Here is a 14170-nt window from a genome sequence, read left to right on the forward strand (position 1 = left end):
GTGAAAATTAATGAAAGGGTGTGTATTTTTTTGTTTTTTTTTTTCTGTGTCAAATAGTGAAAAAGAAAGGAAAATTAGTGTTAATAAGCTGTAAAACATAATCGGCGAACGCAACAATAAAATTGGTCAAAAATGTGAGTATAAAGCAAACAAATAATTGAAGATTCAAAAAGGATTTTAAATTTTAATTATTCTTCTTATATATAAATATGATTTCATTTTTCTACTCGTTCGAAATGTGTAAAATAGTATGTATGTATATTGTGTGTGTACATATTTACATACATACATACATATGTATTTATGTGTGTGTATGTGCCAATTTTTGTTGTTTCTTCACATTGTGCGAATGCCACGTACCAAAAAGGACGCGCCAAAAAAAAAAACAGTTATAATTACATTTGTGTTTTTCGGCTTGTTTTCGGTTGAGCAAAGCGGGGAAGTAAAACATAACGGTATTTTAGCATACTTTTGTTCTTTTGCGAGCACTTCGCTTGATTTTGCATTTGCAAAGAAAACGTATGTAACGGTAAAAAATCGCAGGCAGAATAATTTGAATAAAGCAAAGCAAATCAATGGGCTTACCATAGAGAAGTTTTTACGCCCAGAACACACATGTTTTGAAAAGCTTTCTACTATTTAAATGCAAAATAAGCTCGACAGAACAGGATTTATTTTCACTCCTGTCAAACTCATTTCGGCATTTAAGCATGACTTTGATTTTAGCTTTTGGAAAGCTATTGCAACTGTTGCGAGACTAACAGTAAAAGCTACACGTAGCAAAAGCTTTTACGGCACTGTTGCGTCTCTGTAGTGTACAACGACTTGTAAACGGATGCTTGTGGACTCGAGTCCATCGTTGCGATTTCAAAATCATTCGTCAACAGACTCTCGTGCGATTCGGTTCAGGCTCAGTCTCAGTCTCTCTATCTCTCTCTGACAGGCAGCAGCTTAAGCATTGGCTCAGCATCAGTGACAGTCAATGATTTGAACGTCAGGGGACAAGAACAACTGTTACACGCGCGTACGCCTAACGGTTGAAATTTGAAAAAAAAAAAACAAAAGTAAATAAGTGCTCGTGTGTGTTGTTTGTTGTTCTTTTTTTTTTGCCGTGCCAAAGTAAAAGGTGTTTACATTTAACTCGGCAATTGTTAGCTGAGCATAGTCGAAATTCGAAAGTTTTGAATTGATTTTCTGAATTTAATAAATCGAGCAGAATTTATCAGTTTCACGCTGTTGCCAAGAATTCGTAGGCCTGTTCAAATTCTACGCGAGATAAGCTCTAACAACAAAAACAACAAATACAAATCTAGGCAAGAAAAGTGAGTATAAGGGGGCTAAATAATTGAAGTTTGATAGATAATTCGTATTCAAATTGTGTTTTTTAGGTGCCATATTATTTGAAATTGAATTTCTACAACATTTTTAAAGTTAAATAATCTAACGGTAAGATTGAAGACATTTGGTTATTTCCGATATGTATATTTAGATTGTATATTAAGTCCGAATGTTCCAGTTGTGAGTCAACTCAACCCAGAGATACCTTGCAACTAGCTTGATAACATTTCAAAACTGTTTATACAAACTGTACTACTTATATACCACTTGATGGTAACGGGACTATATAAGCCCCAAAAACTTGCCTAAGAAAAATCGAATCTGTAAATCGATAATAATAAATTTTGAGGAATTCACAGTAAATTGTACCTGCAGTAGGAACAGCTACATTCCTAGCTTGAAGATTTGGCTTCTATGATCTCTGATATCCATTTCCTATAATCTCAGATAACCCTTTTAGTAAATTTCAACGGGGTATGGAAACCCTTTTGCTAGTCGTATAAGCATTTTCTATTTATATTGTCTATTTACATATTTATTTACTTAAGTTCCTTTGCAAGCATTTAGGTGATATTTAAATTACTTGGCTTTCGAAAATCAACATCGTGCATTTTGAATTTGTCTCTAAATTTTTTTCTAGCTTAAATTTAATGAACGCAAATAACGCCTTGAAGTATGCAAAACACGAACAAAAGACACATCTAAGACTTGGTTGGCATCAAAGTAAGAACTTGCTGTGTGGGTTTTTCACTTCATTAGCTTTGAAGAAATATCAACAAAAAACATAAACATAAGGAGTTACGGCTTCTCTTAATGTAACTGTAAATGTAACTGTAACTGTAACTGTAAATGCAACTGTAACTGTAACTGTAACTGTGGCCGTAACGAGGTCCAACTGGTGTTTGCCCAAACAATTTTCAAGCAATTTTACTTAACTGCCTTCGCAGATAATAAATCATTTTCTTTGCTCGTTCGCCCGATTTGCCTGCCGCCCGCCCGCCCACTCGCCGCTGGGTTAAGTGACTGATGGGCAGAATTTGTGTGTGAGGGGCTGTGAGGTGGTGTGGCGGGCGCGAGGGTTAGAGCCAGTCCCCTACCAGACTCTAGATGGCCTTAGATGCCGGTTGCTCCTTTCATTTATATATGCATATATATATATATATATGCGACGTTATCTGTTTTTGCTAATTAACTTGGCTGCCTGTCGGGCCAGACCAGCGCGAGCGGGCGAGAGAGAAATATTGGGAAAAGGAGATACCAATATCCCGAACGGGCTAAACTTGAACGTTACGTTTTGAATTTCTTTGGAAATCAAAAATCTCATTAAAATGTTCGGCGGCAGACCTGCCCTCCGAGAACCTCTTTAACATAAAAGAAAGCAAAAATAAAATGAAACAAAAAAAAAATTATATATAAAGAAAAAAACAACGACGACGACAACAGCCAGCGACAATTATTTATGGGCAGTCGGGGCGCTGCTCTAAGGCAATATTACTGTACTTACGTCTTTGGTGGCTTTTCAGGCGCAACGAGTTTTCCACTAAGCCAAATAGTCATTTCAGCTCTCAGTACCCAGACAGAGGGCCAAGGCGAAATGGCCACGAGATTCACAAAGTAACAACGGGTTGGCTAACTAGGCGTATGCGAAATTTAAATAAACTTCTTTGTTGCGAGCAAATATTTACAGAGTGTGATTGTGTGTGTTTGCGTTGCATATGTGTGTAGCATCTTTGTATATGTATCTTATATATGCATAAAATTGATCATAAAAATAATATATATATTAATAAATAGCTTGACTTTATTTTCGTGCGAAGATAAAAATGTGACAGACAGAAAAAAAAAAAAAAACAATTGAGGAAAATAAACACGAATTTTGGCGTTTGGAAGCATAAACCACATTTTAATTATTTTGCCCGAACAATGTTTTATATATTTTATATATATTTACATTTTTTTTCATTCAGCTTTTGTGAATAATCAGCTTCTATATTAAAAACCACAAATTTAATATGCATGCCATAAATATTGTCCGTTGTCATTTTAAAGACATATTTTCATATATATAAATTCCGATTTAGAATGAATTAATATTAAAATTCGACCAACGTTTTAAATCAACCTGTACCTGAGCTCACCTGAAATACATCTACAAATTGTGTTTAATTTGGGTTAATAACTAATTGTTGAAGCAGCATATCAACTGATGATGCTCATAATTATATATTCAGATCTTATTTGCTTTTTATGCCCTTGCAGAGGGTATTTTAGTTTTGTCAGCCTCATATATATAGAATATATATATATTCTAGGTCAGTATCAGCAACCGAGTCTCTTGCATGCGTTTCTCTTTCTGGTGCACGCAGAACATATATATGTCGGAACCGGAACGATCGGTCGAAAATTGAACTCTTGTATTTTTCAGCAAACTCAGCACTTACGTAAGGGCTTCAAATCTTCGGCGTACCGAGGTTTATAACTACAAATATGACTATGCGAAAAAAAGTACCCATTTAGTTATTGGTACAACTGATTCTCTAGTCGAATATTTATTGAAAAAAGTACTATGCATATGTACTTCATTCGAATACTCATTCGTTTGTAGGGCATTTCCTACACTGCCTGGAAACTCAGAGATACATATATATGAAAAAATCGCTGCCCCTTTCGATCGTTGCGGTCGTTGTTGCTTTTACATTAATTGAAATATGAAATTATAATTGCATTTTTTGCCCAGATTACACGAAAAACAACATTGACCCGAAATCCGGTCGTGTGCCGCCCAAAAACCCCAGTCCAAGCCCAATTGATGACAACACAATTTGAGTAAACTTTTTGCCAAGACATAAGAGAAATGAAAAAAATAGCGAAAGAAAGTAAAAAAAATTGTAATTATAATTATAATTAAATAACGAGCAAAGTGAAGGCGCGCGCGGGTAGAGGTGTGCCTGTGTGTAACCAGTTAGGTCAACAGCTTGGTTAGGATGTGGCCATAATTCACTTGGCTGCCATCGATTTGGCTAAAATGTGTCAACAACAGTAGCAGAGGCCACCAGGACTAACTAATGCCGACGTCTGTGTATGTGCATGATATCAAGAGCAGCTACGAACAATAAAACAACAAAAACGAACGACTATCTTCGGTACGCCGAAAGCTAAATACCCTTACTGACATATGGCTAACAATTGCATTTATAAGCAAAGCCTTAGGCTTGTTCCTATAGCAGCTATATGATATAGCTGTCTGATATTCAGAATTGCAAAGCTCGTAACTGCTGAGGTTGAACAAGAAGGAACTTTCGACCGATTCTTCCTTTAGAGCTGTGTATATGATATAGTAGGCCCTAGCCTAATTTCGCTAATAACATTTTATACATTTTTTTTGCGAATGTCACGCATGCTGCCTCTTCGTTTTCTCCTAGGAAACCACATTTTTCACATTTGCAATAAATTTAATATTTGCGAAAAATGATTTAACGAATTTCGTATCGATAAAGAAGCGGTACTTTTGCCATTCATATGTTACCTGCTAATTGAATCGCAGAAGGTGAAGTTTGTAAATGTAAGAAATGTTGAGCATAGAGGAATCAGGCCATCAGTCGCAAAAACTTTTAAATGCAGTCCTAGTCTAAAATGTCTTTAAATAGAGCTCGTTTGTACAAATACATATAGTTCGATTGATCCTTTCTATGGCAGCTATAAAATAAAGTGATCCGATCTGGAAAAACTTGAACTGAGAGACTTTTCTTAATATAAACACACAGATGAGACGGCCTGACGGATATGGTCAAATTGACTAGGTTGTTGGCAATGTCTGTCTTCTTCTGTGCCTGAAACATTTAAGTGACAAAATTATGATACCCTCTACAAGAGTATAACAACAACACTAATGGACCTGCGTGTGTGTGTGTGTGTGTGTGTTGTGTGCGAATGTTTGTTATGGGTATGTGACAGGCGGCTGTCATTTGTAATGCGCTGCGTGCTACATAATACAAAAAGTATCATGTCTCGCAACAATAACTCACACACAAGCAACATAAACAATGTGACGCCTGCACATTTGCAAGCTCAAAAGAATTTGCAAACACACAGCAACAACGCGCACACACACACACCCGTACACACACACGCCCTAACAGCTGCTGTTGTGCTATTGCATGAGAACAATATTCATACATTTTTGAAATAAATGTTTACAGACACTTTGCACGATTTTGCACGACTCTGGCAACGCGTTTGATGCAGATGAGCTATATGAATATATATATATAAATCTATATAAATATATACATATATATATATATGTGCGCCTTCAAACACGAACAATCGCTGACATTGCTTTATAAATAGACCTTAAAGCCACGAACTACACTCAAGTCAACCTGCAGCTGCTCTTGAATGCCGGTTGTGTGTAACACATGCTAAAAATATAGTTTATGGCTTATTCAACCTATTTTGTAAAATTTCGCAATATCCTATATTCATAAAATTCGTAAATGATAAATATAAAAAATAAAAAAAATATAAAAAATGCATAAGGCGTGCTATGCCTTGGCATAGTTGGAAAGGGGACCATGCAGAGCAATTATTTTAACCATAACTGGCTTTCAAATTCCTAAGGCATAAAATTAGACTTCATCTATGGAGAAATGTATTCAATCGGAAGAGGCGTAACATAAATTTAGTCTCTCTTAGCCCTGGCTGCAAGCCCAATAGAAAATATCAATTAGTTCCGCTCGCGGTTTGAATTCAATTGATTGTCTTTAGGTTCTGTTCGGGAACCCAAGTTCGCATATCATTGAACCGAAGTTTTAGTTTAAATTGTGTAATGTTTAAAAACAAGTCAATTCTCAATTCATCTCAATTATGCTTCAAATTGAACTCCTCCTGAAATATGATATAAATTCTTGTATTTTGAAGCGATTTAGTTAAAAAACAAATTAAAAAACGAAAAAGAATTGTGCCTACTTGTTTCACATTTTGCATTACTTTGAAGTAAAAAGTGCATTTTTGAAGGATACTTTGCAATTTTAATGCCCGAGTGGCATCAATTAAACACTTCTACTTTTACTTACATTCTCTCCAGCACACATAAATATTTAAAACTGAATTGCTGGCATACTCAGCCAGAGGTCAGCGGACGGAATGCAGTTAGTCAGTTGCCCTTTGCCCTCCCAACGTGCCCGCAGGCAACTCTCCAGATAGAAGGACGTCAAATGGCAAACTTGTAGGGTGCTTGGAAAGCTGCAGCTGCACCAGCAAAGGAAAAAAAAAATGCTGGCCAATTTAGTGAAGTGCGCTCAGAGGAGAGCACCTTAGTACAAAGTGGTTCGCATTATATCCTGGTTGCTTTTGGAATGGCAATGAAAAGTGGCAGCTGGGTATAAGAGCATCTGTGTGCATGTTAAGCATTCGTTGATTCGTTTACGATACTTTTCCAGTTTTATCCCAGACAAGCACTGAACTTTTCTAGGCTTCACATGGAAAGAGTGTATTCAGTTTTATTTTTGTGTTGCGATTGATTTTATCCTCTGTGCGGAACGTGAGTAGGGTGTATTGGCTATGTGCAACATTTTGCTGAAATGCTTTTAATACTTTCAGGTTATTCGACATGTGACTTGACTTAAGGTCTGTTTAAAGTAAAGAACTGTGTATTGGTTAGGTGAAATGGTAACGCTGCTGTGCTGTGCTTGTCTGAAGCGTTTCGCATTGGAAGCTGCTTCAAAGATAATGCACCATTTGAAGTCTAGTGCAGTTGGTTCTTGTGAGGATTTTCAAGAACGAATACTTTTAGAATTATTTAAAAATTAAATAAAATTCACCACCTACACCAAATTGTGAAGCAACTTAAAGACTTTGTGGTAGACACTCTTACTGCCTACTCAGGCTTATAACCTTGGCTCGTGGATATATAAAAAGTAAGCTGATTAAAATCGAATGGGGAATAAAAAATATAAATGGATTAAGGCAAACTGAATGTTAAAACATATATAAGTATATGCAAGTAAATAATGTTAGCAAAAAGGAAAAGTTATGCATCTTTCAGTTATGAATAAATTTAAAATACGCATAAAAAATTGTATAGCCAAGACGAAAAATTATGGATATGAATTTGAAAAGAAGCTGCGGAAATTCCTTTCATTTTGATAGCCAAACTTTAAGCTTGAGACCGAAATGTATTTAAGTTGCCTCGGCTCGTTTTTTGTTTGTTGTTTTGGGCACGCTTAATTTGACGCCGTATTGCCCTTTTTATTTTGTGCTTTTTTTTTTGTTGTTGTTGTTTGTTGCTTCTTTTAATTACGTCGCACCCCCTTTAAAAGCGGGAAAGGGTTGGGGTGCCCTGGGCAGCTGTAATGGTAGCCTGTTTGCCTGGCCAAATATTTTACGCTCGACATGGCATCCACAACAGCAACGGCAGCACCAGCAGCAAAAACAATTGGAAAGTTAAGTGAGCTTGCAAGAACTGGCTGCTCAAACAGGGCCAATAACAGACGCATACAAATACGCGCGCGTGCACGAACACCCACACACGCACATACACACAGGAGCAGTTACCCACCAATACCCTTATCGACAGCCACATACACACAGCAAAGCCGCTAGCAAAAATGGCAATGAAAAGCGTGCCAATATTTACGGCCAAACTCGCAGCCCGCATTTCCCGCCATTCCTGTAGGTAGCACAGCAGCCGCAGAGCAAAAATGTCATTTACATTGCACAATTGTCAAAGGATACTGTTGTGTGTTTTTCATTTTTATACCCTGTACACATGCAAAATAAGTTGAACACAATGGATTTATGCATGTTAATGTATAACAGGCAAAGTTAATCAGCTTCTTTTCCATATAAACTCGACACATTCTTGATAAGGATAACGAGCTAAATCGATATAAACATGAGGCTCTGTCTGTTCTCGTGATCGGCAAGATCTGAGACCCTATTGATTCTTGTATATCCACTTCTTTTATCAATTTTTGAGTACATCCCTCAGAAATTATTAGAGCTAAACGTAGCACAAATCATGTATAGCCCAATCTTGGTATAGCGCCGCTGGTCAACCCTGAGGTCAACCTTATATAATTTCATAAAATGATTCAACTCGATAGAAAAAGAAACACCAATGCTTAAAGCTGCTAAAAAAATAGGGTATTTCCTAGCTGGACACTCTCAAAGAGACTATAAACTATTTTTTTTTATTTACTTGTTAATACTCTGTTCAAAAAGTGTAATAAATTGTATTGGTTATGTGCAATGACCTTCTTACTGACGGTATGAAAGGAATTTTTTTTTGCTGCCATTGAAGCCTTAAACTTCAACCAATTCCCCACGCCACGCCCACCGCCGTTACTACGTATCGCAAAAATCGATAGTTCGTAAAGTTAAAGCTTGAAGTTAGAGAGGTATCGCAAGTTATCAAACTCTCTTCGGCTCACTTAAGCTGTAACTAACCTGTCAGCAGAGTATTGCACAGTCGGTTGTATCCAATTAATGTGTGCTAGTTCCGAACATTTGCGCGTTTTGTCTCTCTTTAAGGTTCAATTTCTTGTTAGTGTAGTTTTTTAGTGTTAAAGTTGTAAGCCTTAGATATGCAATAGATTTAGAGTTTAAATTGTGGCCACGAATGCGCGGGCGGGTGGGTAGTAATTGTAACATCTGCATGCTAAGTGTTTCTGATTTCCAAACTTTGCTTCCAGCTGTTAAATCCGTCGCATTTTGAGTAACTGTACCGATTAGGTATGTTCACAGCAATAACTCGTTGAGAATTTGAACATGGAACATAAAAGTTTAAATTGCGCTTAATTTCAGGAATCTTAAAGATACAAGATTTTATTTTTTCAGGCTGAGCTAAAAACTGTTTATAATTGTGTGTATTCAAGATAAACATTTACCATAGATTATTTATTCGTGAACATCTTAAGAAACTGAGTCGATTTGCGATTCACTGTGCTGCTAAGGATTGTCGTTCATTGGGATCTACAGACAGCATTTTTCATATATAGTTTTGCACCAGCTTCTGGTCAAACACTCAAGATATTTTATTTGTTGTGGTTTTTCTTGTTTGTGGAGCTCAACAATGGCTCGAATTGGATTTTATATGCCAGAGTCAGCCTCTTGCTTTTGTAATATGGTGGCCACGTGTATCACAAAATCAAAATCAGAATCAAGGTTCTGCAAATATCAACTTGCTGCTTGTTTGCGAAAACTTTCATAGCGTACTTTGGTAAGTTGGCAATTATGTTGTGTGACTGTGTGTGCTTGAGTGTGTGTGTGCGTGTGTGTGTGTGTGTGTGTGTGTGTGGTGGCAGCTAGCAGTGGCAGCCAGTGCATTTCACTGCATTGATTGGCTTGCCTCAGGGAACAGCATGGCGGTCTTGTCGTGTGCCTACGCGCTGGGTATGCCTCATGGCTTCGAATGGCTTCTACGGACTTTGGTTTCGCCAACTGCTTGGCAATTGACGCAAAATGCATTTCGTACGGCAATGCACCCTTTGTTTTCACTCCCCTGAGAGCCAATCCCAAATGCAGCCAGAGCATATAGCAATTTTTATTAGTTCATACTGTTGATTTTGCTTCATTCCTAGCTGGGCTGCCTGTATTTTTTCCTGTTTTTTTTTTCCGACATGATCATTACAAGTAGTCGCAAAATAATTCACTCTGTTATCCTGGGGACAACGTTTCGATTTCCTGGCAACAGCAAGCAATGCCAACTAGCTATTGCCCTGGCTTGAACAGAATTGTGTCTAAGAGTGTGGCTTGATTAAATGAGGATTGTTGTACATGTTTTACATATACAAGTATGTACGTAATATATACTGCATATATATCGATTAGTGTATCCTTTGTCATCGGGACCATTTTAATAAGCTCTTATTGTAGATTTGATTTGGCATATGGTAGCCAGAACTAAACATTCAAAATAGATGGTCGTTGACAACATCCTGCCATGGCTTGGTTAGTAAACCCGATGAAACGTGGATTTGGTTTCAGCCTTGGCCATAATCAAAATTATAGTGCAGCAGCTCAATTTTACGATTAACTTTGCCCCAAGGTTTAGTTTATAGTAAAGAATACAAACAGATTTCTACAGCTGCACTTCTCGTGTGACTGCTTTGTGATGGCAGTCTTGGATTTAATTCTCTACTAATTAAACATACTCTTCCCTTGCTCATTTAATCGCTTAGTAGGCAGTGAACAGAGTATTGCCCAGTTGGTTGCATCCGTTCTGACATGTTGTAATTTTCCGCTGAGAGCCAAAAATGAACTTAAATAAGGATCTCTCTATGGGGAATTTGAGCATTACCAAATATGATTCACAATGAGCGCAGCAGTTGGAGGCAGCACGTGATAAGGAAGGGAGATTGTGGCTTGAGGCTAGACAAGTGGGCAGCTGGCGACATTAATGAATAAGTGTGTGGCAGGAGGCAAAGCCATAAAGCTCTCACAAAACGCACGAACTGGCCTGCAACAGGATGGTTGTGTACACAGTGGGTGAGGGAGGGCCAGGCGAAGGGGCGGCTTTGAGTTCAGCTGGAGCGTAATGCTGTCTATTTAAAGAAGTGCCATTTTTTTTCCTTCAATCCCACAACATGGACGCTTTCACAAACATATATATGCATATGTATATATAGATGGGTAGTGCTATATCTGTTGCTTCTATATATATATATATATATATATATATATAGTGTGTGTGTGTGTGTGTGTGTGTGTGTGCGTGTATGCATGCACAAGTATCTCGGGTGTACATAAGTGTTTACATACATGTGTGTGCATATGTATAGGTGTGCACTTGAACTATGCGGCATAAGTGTTGAAAAGTGTCGAAAAGTGTGCGCTCTAAAATGCTTGGCAGGCACTCAACAGCACTTGTCCTCAAGGTCGCCAGCTATCTTGACAATGTCGAAGTGAGCACACAGGACAACACACACACACACACACATTAAACACACACACCCACTCACACACACACACACACACACACACACACGACAAACTGTTGATATTGAATTTCTGATAGAAGTCACACCACGTTGGCCAAACAATGCAAATTGTTTATTTGTTGACATAACGTGAGCTGATTTTCTTTTGATACAAAATTGTTTGTAAAAGAGAAATCCGCAGAGAAGAGTACTGACATATAAACATATTTATTTTTTTTATGTGCTATTTAATGTCTTGATTTTATTAAACTTTTCCGACAGTTTGATCAATTTAACTTTTAGCCATGGTAATTCAATTCAACATGAATAAATAATAAATAAATTCTTCTCACTTATTTTAGCTTTGCCTAACGCAGTATAATTTGGGAATTATATTGACCTATGCTTTGCCTTCTGCTTCGGTTCGTGAACCTGGTTTTGCATATTTATGAATTTATTGTAATTTAAATTAATGTTTTTTATATTTTTTATTTATTATAGTTAGTTAGTAAATCTCTCAGTAGTATCTTAAATTAAAAAATATGTTTTTAATTATATGTTTTTTTTTTTAATGCTTAGATTAGAGTTCGACTGTTTTTTACACAATTATTTGGCCAAAGACTCGATTTTTGTCAAACAAAAATATGGGCTCAAACCGGTTCGATGTCAAACGGAGTTTGACGAATCGTACACGTCAAATAACATTTATATATCTTTGGTACGACCTATATTAGAGCATGTCCTTATATATCTTGTCACCGCAATACTCTTTTCATCAAGAAAGAATTAAATTTGACGTGGCTCGTAGCCAAAACAATTACAATCATAATCCCTTCCATAAATGCCATTATCGAGTTACTATTTTATTTATTGTGAAATACATTTTAAGCACAACAAAAAATCTGCACTTTACCAAAAAAAATAAATAAAAAAAATAGGGTGAATTTGTAGACAACAGCAAATGCCAGTGACATGTGTCAATTAACTTGAATAATTGAGTAGCTGCATTCGGTTGCAGTCGCCAAACTTTAAGGGTGGAATCGTTGAAGCAGAGGCCAAGCTCGATGTTATCCAACAAATTATTATTAATAAACGAGAAGATAATATGAATAGCCATATTGGCATTATCATTAATTATGTTGCAGATTGGCAAAGGAAGAGAACTAGAAGTTACTCTGCAGTTGAATCTTTTCACATTTGTACTTATCATGTATTGCTTGCATGTCCTCCGTTTGTTTAGGCCCTATAAACTAGGATTACTTGAAATGATAAATGTATGCATGTCCGACCTTTACAGAATGATAAATATATATGTGTGTTAAGAACATCGTATTTCTAGCTCAAGTATCGCTTAAAGGAATTCCGCACGAACCTGTTCCCTTACGATTCATGATGCATTGCTATATGTCACATCAGCATCAAAGTATTAACAAACAGCGTCTGAAAGGATGTTTAACCTTTGCTATGCTCAGAGTAGCGCGTATTTCAAATTCATTAACGTAATTTGGGAATAGGGCTTTGACGAGCGGTCCGGTCGGTCGATAAGTTGAGAGCAGGCTGTTTGTGTAATTGGCAATTTGTAAATTACTTTGACCGCACTTATGAGGGGATTGATGTTATTGTGTTCGTTGTGTCTAGCATTGACATCAAATACATGAATAATGCACAAGATTTAACATTCATTCAATTAAAATGGCCAAAAATCAAGCTCCAGCAGAGTTTCAGTTGCCAAATGCAAATCATTTACAAGCTAAGAAACAAAGCTTAAAACAGGTTTTGAGCCGAATCGGTTCGAGTCCGGACCTAACATTTTCTCTTACTACGAATCGAACCGTAAATCTAGCCGGAAATTTTGCGACTTTGCCAAACTGAACAAATTTTTTAATCTGAGTACATCATGGCTTAGCTGCTAGATCAATTACACATTCAAAATCGTTTGGTAAAAATATAATATACTCCTCCCTATTACTAATTTACGAAAAGTATCTGTTTTCTGGAATCATTGAGTTATTTCTTAATTGATGTCAAATTTATTCCAAAATTTGCTTTTACAAAACTTATCCTTAGGTTAAAACTTAAGCCAAAAATGTATTAAATATTGACTTAAAGTGTCCTATTAGATTTCCGTTTCTTACATATATTGAATGGGATAAGGATATAAAATGAATATTGAATTATTGCATTACAATTTTCTTACATGTGTGAGGTATGTATGTGAGGGTTGTATGTATGTAGGCATGTATGTATGTAGGTATGTATGTATGTAGGTATGCATGTATGTAGGTATGTATGTATGTATGTATGTATGAACGTACGTACGTATGTATGTATGTATGCATGTGTGTATGCAGGTATGTATGCATGCATGCATCTATGTATGCATGTATGTATGCAGGTATGCATGTTGCATGTACGTATGCATGTATGCATGCATGCATGTATGTATGCATGTATGTATGCATGTATGTATGCATGTATGTATGCATGTATGTATGCATGCATGTATGTATGTAGGCATGTATGTATGTATGTATGTTTGTTTGTATGTAGTCCGACAGCGCATCGCAAACAATATTTATTAGGTGGGCAGCACGTAGCGGCCGCTGTCACCTCGACTCATTTAAGTGAAAATGTCAATCAAATTCTAATTTCATTCAACTTATTTAAATGCACGTGCAGTAAAATAACAACGACAAAAGTACCAAAAAAAATAAGAAAAAAATAAGAAAATAACAACAAAAACATGCAGTTCGGCTGCTGGTAACGTCCTTTAGTGTCAGTAGAAAACAAGTCTGGGGGCGTGGGCTGACTACGTGCTGTACAGCCAAAGCTAATGGAACGTCTTTCAAGTCAACAAAAACATCAATAATATCTACAGCAACAAAAACGGAATTTCAAATTGTGCGTGTAGA

At 36.8% G+C, this 14170-nt stretch overlaps 1 protein-coding gene across 3 annotated transcripts in view; it reads left to right on the forward strand.

The window, feature by feature from the left end:
- The window catches only part of LOC6631513 (uncharacterized), a 59642-nt gene continuing 45472 nt past the window's right edge, over window positions 1-14170 (forward strand). Inside the window, exons 1-2 of one of the 3 annotated variants that reach the window (XM_070211177.1) lie at window positions 862-1322; window positions 1389-1446. The gene's annotated coding sequence lies outside the window, so the exon portion shown is untranslated. Of the gene's footprint in view, window positions 135-860; window positions 1323-1388; window positions 1447-14170 lie in introns of those variants that run through there. The other 2 variants (XM_002055274.4, XM_070211178.1) reach the window with 2 other exon arrangements.

The sequence above is a fragment of the Drosophila virilis genome, chromosome X (genome assembly GCF_030788295.1).
Source record: "Drosophila virilis strain 15010-1051.87 chromosome X, Dvir_AGI_RSII-ME, whole genome shotgun sequence".
Lineage (NCBI taxonomy): Eukaryota > Metazoa > Arthropoda > Insecta > Diptera > Drosophilidae > Drosophila > Drosophila virilis.